This window comes from Otolemur garnettii, unplaced genomic scaffold, assembly GCF_000181295.1.
Source record: "Otolemur garnettii isolate 467f Iridium unplaced genomic scaffold, OtoGar3 scaffold00049, whole genome shotgun sequence".
NCBI classification, from domain to species: Eukaryota; Metazoa; Chordata; class Mammalia; order Primates; family Galagidae; genus Otolemur; species Otolemur garnettii.
This window is the reverse complement of record NW_003852444.1, coordinates 2,171,038-2,180,741: the sequence shown is the minus strand read 5'-3', so window position 1 is coordinate 2,180,741 and position 9,704 is coordinate 2,171,038.

Genomic DNA, 9,704 nt, shown 5'->3' with positions numbered 1-9,704 from the left:
TTTATAATAGAAAACCCTAAATATGTCACCAAAATATTAAAACTGGTAATTGAATTAAATAAGGTTTCAGGATACAAAACCAACATAGAAAAACAGTAGCAATTCTAGACATGAATTATGAACTTTCTAAAAAGAAAATTAACAAAACAGTCCAATTCATGGTAGCTACAAAAGTATTAAAATACTTACAAGTAAATTAATCAAGGACATGAAAGGACTGAAAACTGTAAAATAATGATGAAAGAAACAGAAAAAAAAACAAGAATAAGTGGAAAGATGTTATATGTTCATAGATTAGAGAAATTAAAATTGTTAAACTCTGTACTACCCAAAGTTTTCAACAGGGTCAATAAAATCTCTATCAAAATTCCAATGCTATTTTTTTCATAGATATAGGGAAAAAAATCCTTAAATTATTATGAAACTACTTATAGAAGTACAGAGTAAAACAAGGGTTAACAAAGGCTGAGGGTGGGAGGAGATGGTGAAAATGGGGAGTCATTAGTCAAATAGTATGAAGTTTCAGTTATCCAGCAGGAATAAGTTTTGAGAGCCCTTACACAACAGGGTGACTATGGTCAATAACAATATATTGTATATCTTAAAATAAATAACAGAGTAGATTTCAAATATATCATTACAAAAGTAAGTAAGGTGATAGTCACACTAAATAGCATGGTTTGATCAATGCTATGCTTATATCAAGATATAAAAATGTATACAACTATGATTTGTAAATTAGAAATATTTTTTTTAAAAGCAGCACAGGTCTCAAAATCAAACAGGCTTAAGTTTAAAGCATGACTTTGCTTCTGACCCACTGTGATTTTGTACTAGTTTCTTTATCTTTCATACTATGTACTCAAAAATAGTAGTTAATACAATTTTGAATGGAAGCATGGAGTTTCATAACATGCATGTGCTATAATTTTCATGAATGAAGTATATCAGGGGAACTTATGTCTAACTGGGACCAAAATAGATATTATGGCAAGAAGTCTTTTGAAGATTTCTCAGATTCAGGTATTTTGGAAAGTATTTAATAGAGGTTGGTGTTACAAGATCCCAGTTGGGAAAGGGTGTGTAAGTCTAAAAAACACAGAGATAACATTAGGTAATAAAGCTAGAAATAATTGCTTATTTGTCAGTAAAGATTTATAGTTCCATGAACACTTTACTAGACATTATAAGATTTCTTGTGGCTTTTCTGGGACAGAATAGGCTATCATTCTCAAAGTGACTTGATCCACATAGATTGATGCATTCCACACAGCTATTGGCTAATTCCAAGAAGTGGTTTACTTCAAGGATTTATAGTGTTAAGTATGACACTGGTATTTCAGAATACTTCAGGTCTGGGGTTGTGAGAAAGCAAGGTATTTCTAATCCCATAGGTTGGGTATTTCACATATCCCTTTCCAATCATAAGGGAGGAATTTCAACCGTCATAAGTTGCAGTTCGGTTTAGGATGAATTTTAGTCTTCTTCACCTGTCCTTGGAACACAGCTAGCTCCCTTTCTGACAATGTTCCTGTTGGGTTAGTGACACAAGTATCAGGAGAAAATGAAATAAGTCCTGATGCTGCTCCTTGCCAGAGATGCCATATTCATTTAGGAGCATATATTTTCCTTCTTCTTGCCTAGACTGGTCTATAGCTCCAAATGTCAGTGATCCTCCAGCCTCAACCTCCCAAAATGCTAGGATTACAGACATGAACCACCACACTGGACCTATATAACCACATTTTAAATCAATCAGTCAACAGAAATTCTAGGGTCTTTGGTTATTTGAGGAAAATGTATTTCTCAGATTGAGGAATAAGGTGCTTTATACAAAGCTAACTTGTTCGTGGAGGAATGGAAATTCCAGAGCTAAATTCTTCATGGGGATGGGAACCTGGAGAGTGCCATGGTGGTTAAGCCTGGAGGGAAAGGTTAAGATATGAACAGATCATGAAAGGGTAGGTGATGGTTAAAACAAAGGGACTCGGGGGGCAAGAATTCTGAATGTCTCAAACACAGAAGCCAAGTTTGGCAGAACCTTTTTGAAGGTCATAGAAGAAGCTGGAAAGTAGGCTGGCCAGTCATCCAGTGCTGGGCTGCTTCTGCCCAAATCTCTGGAGTAGCTTTAAAAACAAAACAGATTCTGGCTTTCCTCATAGATTTTGATTCAGGAGCTTGGTATAATCAAGTAGGATTTTATTATTTTGATGAAGCTCCGTAGGAGATTTGGATGGGCCGTCAATGGTATAGCAAACACACAATATATAAAGGTAGAGAGCCACTTTACCAGGGAGCTACATTTTGAATGAAATCTAAAAGCTATGGAAAATGAACATTTTAGGAAATGAACATTTCACTCAGGGTCTAAAACAGTGATTCTCAACTTTCCTAATGCCGTGACCCTTTAACACAGTTCCTCATGTTGTGCTGACCCCTAGGCATAAAATTATTTTCATTGCTACTTTATAACTGTAATTTTGTTACTGCTGTGAATCGTAATATAAATAGCTGATATGCAGGATGGTCTTACATGACTCTTGTGAAAGGATCATTTGACCCCGAAAGGGGTCGCGACCCATAGGTTGAGAACTATGGGTCTAAAACAAGATTTATGTTATTATAACCCTGCCCAAAGGTTTAATACATTCTCCTAATGAAGATATATTAAGAACTTACAGTTATGAATTTAAGCTGAAGCTCTAGTAGAAGTTGGAGTTTTAGAATTTAGTAGACCATAGGTTTTCAAATTCTTCTTAGAATATGACTAGAAATAAAAACTACAAAGAAATTCAACTACATAAATTTCAGATTGGTTAAGGAAAAGCTGACAAAAATGTGGTATGGGTGAGAATGTAGAACAGCTAGATTATCATACACATTTCTCAGGAAATAAAAGTTGGAGATTTTTTGTGGCAGTAGCTAAAGTTGAACAACTGGATGCCTATGAATACTAGGTTCCTTATGATCAGTCAATTCCATTACCAGATATAGTCAATTCTACTATAGCTCTTGTTTTGAAAACTCCAATTTGTTTCAGTGCAATTAATTTACTAGGGACAAACTTGCACATAATAAGAATTTCACATTTGCTTATGGGCCCTTTTACCAGCAAGAAACACAAGGTGAAATAGAAACTGTATCCAGCTAAACCAATCCACAGAAGAATATGCAAAGCACACTCACACATCCCCAATGTCAACCAGCTACATTTATTTGCTGAGTATATTGCCTTCAAGGTGTTTTTTTATTATCTGTTTGCATTCGCAAACTGCTATACATAAACAAATATTTATTCAACTTTTCAGACGCGTCTAAGTGTCCTGGTTCAAAATGCCAAGCAGTCTAAGTAAAAAAAGGCATGCTATATGCCTATGAAGACCTTAAGTGGAAATTGCCAAATCTTGCAGAAGGGGCTCCTTTTAGTGCTATTAGTAGCTGGTTCAGTGGTTTCAAATATCACAACAATTTCCAAAGCCTTCAATTGCCAGGGGAGAACCATCTGCCAGATGAGAAAGTCACTGAACAATTTCCAGGAGCAATACTAAGTTAATTGAAGAAGAAGGCTACCCATTAGATAAAAAATGGAGATTTTTATAAAACAGACATTCAGTATAAACTTCAAAGTACTGACAATCTAAATGGAAAAATAAAATTCCCAAAGATTTAGGGGTTGCAAAATATGAAAAGCTGACACCAAACCAAGGACAACAATTCACACCCACCCACAAAGGAATCCACCAGCTAATTCTACCAAATCCAGTAGAACCTCTATATTGGACCACCTCCCTCCATTGACCACCTTCCTAAGTTAACTTAATTTTTGTAGATCACACATGCACCACATGTACATATCAGTCCAGTAAGCTTTGTTCCTTATGTTGCCCACCTACATGTGTTGACCAGTTTGTTACAGTCCCTTCAGTGGCTAACTTTACACAAGTTCTTCTCAATTTCAAGAAGAAATAACAATAATGATATACAACTATTCCATAGAATTAAGTACTTCCCAATTCAATTTATTAGGCCATTGTAACCATGAAAACAAAATCTGAGTAGCCCATTACGAAAAATAAAATTATAGATCAACATTACTCATGAACAGAGAGGCAAAGACACTAATAAAATTCTATCAAACAAAATCTATCATTTATATCTATCTATCTCTGTTTATTTACATACATTTATTTATGTATGTGTATGTATATGTCATACATATATATAATGTGTGTGTGTAAAGTGCATTATGATCAATTAAGTTTATTTCTACAATGAAAGATTGGCTTAACATTCATAAAGCAATGTAATTCTCCATATCGCATACATCTAAATTGAAGCAAAAAACATTTTGATAAAACTTGTTCTCTATTTATGCTTTTTGAATACTTTTATCAAACTAGTGAATTACATTTCTATTGTTCTCCACATAAATTGCCACTATCTTAGTGGTTAAAACAACACGAATATATTACCTTAGACTTTGTAGGTCATACATCTAACACAGGTCTCCCAGGTAAAAATCAAGATGTCTGCAAGGCTTTGTTCCTTCCCAGAGGCTCCAGGAGAAAGTTCATTTGCTTGGTTTTCTGGCTACAACACATTCTGATATCTTGGTTTTGACCCCCTTCCTTTGTCCTCAAAGCCAAGAATGTTGTACCTCTCTAACTCTTCTTCTGTTTTCACAGAAGACAAAAACTGGGGAAGACTTTGACTTGAAGGATACATGTGATGAGACTGATCCCACCTGGAAAAGACAAGCACTCTTGTCATCTCAAGATCTCATCTCAGGTAACACATTCATAGCTCTGCAGATGAGGACTCGGACTTCTTTGCAATGTGTCTGTGGGGGAAACACCCTGGTTACTAAAACAAGTTAAAAAAAATTGTTTAATACTATAAAGAATACCCAGAATACCTACAATAAATTTTAAATTTAACTTTGAACTATTCAACGGTTTTCCCCTTGCAATCAGAAGTATCACAGGATTTTCACAATAATTACATTTAATTTTAATGTGGTACTAGAAATTCTAAGTGCTACAGTAAGTCAAGGAAAAATGCAAAGTATAGGGTAAGAATTAAAAATATTTCATAGTTGTAAATGATATATTTGCATATATATGTAGTAGAAGATTCAAAAGAACTAATAAGAAAGTATAAGGAGAACTGTTTACAAGATTTCTGGACATGTGGCCAATTTACAAAGCAAATTACATTTATTTATACTAGTGGCATAAAATGTCAAGTACTCAAAATAGATCAAATAAAAGATTTTTGACAGAAATTTTTCCACAAAAAATTACAAGAAATTAAAGAAAGGATGAAATAAATGAAATATACTACCTTCATGGATTTTAAACTCAATATTCTACAACTGTGAAAAAAGAAAAGAAACTATTTATCTGGGAAATTCTAGCCCCTTTAAATTATTAGGCCCACAGAGGCATTGCAATGAGCCAGCAGTTTCATCTTACCATCTTCCTACCTTGAGCTAAATAATTATTTTGAAGCTACCTGCTTTATGGACTCTAGACTGAGTGTAAAAACCAAAAGCTAATAAATTAAACAAACAATGCCCTACAATGGACACCATAACTCGCACCCTATGGTTCAACAATGTATAGTCAATCACTAATCAGTGTTATTTCTGTAAACCACTAAAAATTCCTAGAATAACAGAACTACAGCTTTAGTGATCTCCCTATGTCCTGATTTTTCCTTATTTCCTTTAACTTGAGCATGTCCTAGGTTCTCCAGAGCATTTTCCCATATTTCTGGGGCTGCAGTCCTCAATACTGACCCAAGTAAATTCTCTATATCAATTTCATCTTTGTTTATTCTTTAGGTAGACAAGTGTTAACTCCCTGAACACTGATCTATACAGTCAATGTAATCCCAGTTAAAATATCAACTTTTTTTGCAGAGTTTGAAGAGCTGATTTTAAATATACCTGAGATACACAGAGTAAAGAACAACATAAGAGAATCTTCAAGAAGAATCAGTTTGAAGTAATTACTGTACCAGATGTCATGAGCAGGAGCAATTTTGTTATAAAGTCATAGGGCTAAAGGAGTGTGGAATTGACATAATCAAAGCAAATAGACCAATAAAAACATATATACACTTAGTCTACATTAAAGTTCCCACTGCAAAGCTGTGAGAAAATAAGATTTGGGAGCAACGGTAGAAAGCTGATTGAATATCCATGTGGGAAAACATTATCTTGACCTCTATGTCACATCAAACACAAAAGTCCACATGAGAATAATAAATCTAATTCTAATTTTTATTTTGAGACAGAGCCTCAAGCAATTGCCCTGGGTAGAGTGCCATGGCACCACAGCTCACAATCTCCAACTCCAGGGCTCAAGCGATTCTCCTGCCTCAGCCTCCCAAGTAGCTGGGTCTAAAGGCATCTGCCACAATGCCCAGTTATATTTTGATTGTAGTTATCATTGTTGTTTTGGCAGGCCTGGGCTGGATTCCAACCCACCAGCTCTGGTGTATGTGGCTGGCTCCTTAGCCGCTTGAGCTACAGGCACCGAGCTGTAAATCTAAATTTCTAAAGAAACGAACCAAGAAAAATCTTCTAGAAGATAATAAAAATGACTGTTTTCATGGAGTTAGGGTAGATAAAGCATTAGCTATAAAGGCAAAGACAGGCAGTTCAACATAAATATTAAAATTTAAAACATCTGTTCATCAAGAAACATGCAAAGCAAGGTATGGTGGAAGATGCAATCTGCAAAAAAGTTCATATCCAAAATATATCCAGAAATTATACCATCAAGAATAAAAGACAAGCAACCCAATTGAAAAATGGGCAAGAGCCTTGAACAGGCACTATTAGGGTGTGAGCTAGTGCAGAGCTAATGCACATGGATTTGAGAAATATTTCTCCAGATAAAGATTAGGATAGAAAGTATAAAAATTTATTTTATCTTCTTAGAGGGAGAGAGAGAGAAAGAGAATAGGAAAGGAGAAGGAAAAAAGAGAACAGGGGGATGGTGGCATGGCATCTCAAGGAAAGAGGAGTAATAAGCCAGCCACTAAGGCCAAGTGGCTGGGTAGTTAATTTTAAAGGGGGTTGTAAATTGACAGGGTATAGTCAAGAAACTGCTGTTTTCTCTCATTTCTTTTTTCTTAGTGGCAGGTAGATAAGAAAAACAAGCTAGGCCAAATGTCAAAGTCCAAGAGCTGGCTCCTCTGCCTTTGTTTGGCTATGGGATTATAGGGATTATCTATTGTGGCAGATGGGCAGAGTCTGCCCTCAAAGTATTGCTGAAACCTGAAGTTCCTTCTTTGCTGTTTACTCAGGAATGCTGTGAAAAACAAATTCTCAAAAATAATTTTGAAAGAGAAAGATTTACATCTCCCATCTGTTCAGCCCTTTTCAGAAGTTGTGCCATTGGGGTAGGGCACCTGTTAGCAAGAGAATTTATAGGATTGATCTTTAACAGTTACTAGGAAGTTGCAGGATTTGGTATTTTCTTATTATTTTTTCAAATTTTGCAAGGCCATCCCTTTCAGGCTCCTCACAATATATAATACATGATATCCAGGGGGAAAAACATGAAAAGGCTAAAGACCATTTATTAATGATCACACAAATTCAAAGTAATTCACAACTGACTTTGATACATACCCACCAGAAAAGCAAAAATTAAAAGGATTAGCAATATGTATCTCGGTACCACAAATTTCGGTAATATTTTGATATTCTTGTGAAATAAAATTTAAAAGCCTTTGGAACCCTCAAAACACTTTAAACTGTTAACAAAAGACCCTGAGCTCTGTGGAGGAGAAGCAAAGTGCTTTATTTTCTATAAAAACAATCTGCAGATCATATAGTCCCGGCCTCCAGAGTAAACCAGAAACATACTCAGGGTACAGGGTACAGGGACAGGGTTGGAGAGTTAGAGGTGATAAAGGTGAAAATTATAGGGCAAGAGGGAAAAGTCAGTGGAGTGAGGAACAGTCTTCAGTTGCAAGCCCCAAATTACCAGTCTTTCTTAGTTGGGTGGTTCCAGATGATCAGTTCGTGTTCAGAAGGGAATTTCCAGTTATAGTTTATCTCCCCACCACCAACAGGATCTGGTTTGATTTGATTGCAAAAAGGGAAGTCCTATGACATTTTTACAACATCTTTCTGAGAACACAAAGTACGAGACCACTCCCTCACCCAGCTATGCTGCGTCCTTCTATTTAACTTTGAGTACCCTAGTCAGCCATGGGAAGTCTATTTCCTCTGTTGGCTGAAGGTTTATTTTAATAAAGTAAACCTTGTGAGACATGTTACCGTGATCTGATTCACTACCATGTTTGCAATTCTGCTTCTTAGATTACAGCTGAACTTTTTCCTCATTGTTCATGTTCTGTAAATGACTAGGAAATAGGAGACTCCAGGCCTCCCCCTTTCAGGCACTGGCCGCTGTCATATATAACTGCCTCCTCCATTGTCCCCCACCTACCTCAGACCAGATGATGCCTGGAATAGGGACCTCATGACAGTTACATCTTCAGTGTATGAAACATACCTTTGCTGAGACAAATAGACCACCTCCACTACTAAGATCATTGGTAACTATGCATTAAGCATTACATGGAAAGGTATCGAAATTATGATAAACTTCCAGGAACTTTGTCTTCACAAATGATCCCGATTTTCTACCCTTTGGAACACTGATTTCCAATCTTTGGCATCCATGCTTCCTGGGCGGGCCCATCTTCAACTTTTGCATTTGAATACACACTTTAAACTAGATTCTGAACTTTCTGATTACTTTAGGTTGAAATTCTATACTGAAAACGAAGATACACATACTGTATGTATACTGGAACCCACAAATTTCACGAAATCTGTTTCCCTTTCTTCCTGGGCACACAACTAGTCTGCACTTCCCTAGTCTTACTTGCAGTTGGCTTTGACCACGTGACTATGCTATACCCACAGGGACACATGACTAATGACAGAAGACACTGCTGAACCTTGCCTCCCCCTCAAAACCCTCCATAATTCTTCATTCTCTCTTTCACCTTTAACAACTGAATACTAATGCCTAAAATAACCCAAAATATTTCACCCTAAAATACGCTTCTTTGACATACTTTGAGATGGCTGTTCAGAGATCTTGCAGTAACTCTGCAAACTGTCTTTGTGGGAATGATTTGCATCTGTGGAGAGATTCTGGACTGAGGCAGCCAGGCAGCCTTCTCTGAGCATTTCTCTCTGGTCTGGATCTAGGAATGATTAGCTGCCAATGTGACAGCTTTAAAGGTCTGAGAGAACCATTCACCATTTATTCTCTCTGAGAGCTGCTACCTGTGAGATTTCAACATTCATCTACGTAAGACCACCTTTGTCAGCCAGGCTTCCTCCCTCCCACAACCTGTCCTGCTACCACAACCTGATTTGCCACTATAACCTGGTTTGAGCCATGCTCCAAGCCTGTGTTCCTTCTGTAACCTCACATGCTACATAAGCTTCTGTACCCCACCAAGGTATTGACGGTAATCACTCTGTAGTTCTCCCCATTGTATGTTAATACATTTGTATGTCATTTCTTTTATTAATCCATCTCTTTACTGTTTTTTTTTCTTTTTTGAGGCTCCGCCTCACTTTAGAGTGAGCTAGAATGCCACGGTGTCAGTCTAGCTCATAGCAACCTCAAACTCCTGGGCTTAAGTGATCCTCCTGCCTCAAC